Source organism: Populus euphratica, unplaced genomic scaffold (genome assembly GCF_000495115.2).
Source record: "Populus euphratica unplaced genomic scaffold, PopEup_1.0 scaffold12.1, whole genome shotgun sequence".
In the NCBI taxonomy this organism is placed as follows: Eukaryota; Viridiplantae; Streptophyta; class Magnoliopsida; order Malpighiales; family Salicaceae; genus Populus; species Populus euphratica.
The window spans coordinates 2,552,746-2,554,107 of NW_011499858.1; positions in this window are offsets into that span (position 1 = coordinate 2,552,746).

Genomic DNA, 1,362 nt, shown 5'->3' on the forward strand with positions numbered 1-1,362 from the left:
TTTATATAGTTTGTTTCAATTTCTATCACAAGATCTTTTCGAATTTTATTTTAATATAAAAAAAATACTTCTAAAATTTTTAAATAAGGTTTTATTTGAATCTAATAATTTGATTTGAAAGTTTAGTTAAAAACATAAAACTCAGCAATAAAAAAATTTATATAAAAAATCAAATATGAACTTGGTGGATAATATAAAAAACACTTTCTGGCAGGCATAAAACACAAGCGGGAGAGATAAAACTTATCCTATTGTTTAGCAACAGCCCTTACTTTTACCGTTTCCTGAAAAGAAATAACCCTTTCAAAGTTGCGGCATGGCCGTTTGATAGTAGTGAAAATCTTCTAGCACAAGATTTAAAGGAACTTCTAGTACATGCACATTCTTTCTTCGTACATACTATTAATTTCACTCCATAAATTGCTAGTTTCACTAAATTAATTTTCTAACCTTTGTTCAAGTTCTTGTTTCTTGTTTTATGCGCTGTTCAGGTAATGCAGCGTATAGAAATTCTCAGCGTCATTGATGCTGTTTAGTATGTTAGATATCGGAGACTAGTAAATCAGTTTGGCATTAAGAGGAATGCTAATGGCAGTTTCCACCCTGATGTATTTGAACCTTTGAGAAAGATAAGGGAACGTATTTCTTTCCCTTCCATTGGAGCTAGCCTCAGATTCCCCAGCAACATAATTCATATAAATCAACGTTTTGTCTGTTGGGCCAAAAGAAAAAATGGCTAGACAGAATGATCAATTTTGGGATTATGTTGAGAGGACGGAGAATAGTAGGAAGTGCAAGTTTCGTGAGTTAGAATATGCAGCTACGTACCACTTCAATTTCGAGGATCATTTCTCTGGAGTTCAACACTATCGTGGCGTGAAAATTTGTAAGAAAGTGCCCACAGATGATCAAGAAGCAGCCTATGTAGCTCTTCATGGTCCAAGTAAAAAGCTCAAGACCATGCCAGGTTAAAGGATTGACGAGGCAAGAGATACTGGAGGCTGCAAAAGGAAGTTCAGAGCATGGGACAAGAAGTCAGTGACGAGTGACCTTCTTCGCATGGAGAAGCGGGAAATGAACCAATTAAGAATAGAGCAACCTCTTTTTGGCCTGGAGCAATGGCATGGATGATGGATGGCTTGATTGGGAGAAAGAATTTAACGGGGAAGGTAGAGTTCCTGGAGGGATTGAGCTTGATGAACCGGGACTGAACCAAGAAGAAAGGCCAGTGGATTTAGCGGAAGAAAGAGACATGAATGGCATCTCATCTTCCATAGCGATGGATGATGCTCTAAACAGTGATGGAGAACACATGCCTGGAGATTTCATGTAACCTTTTGCATCAAGTAGCTTTTCAGCAGG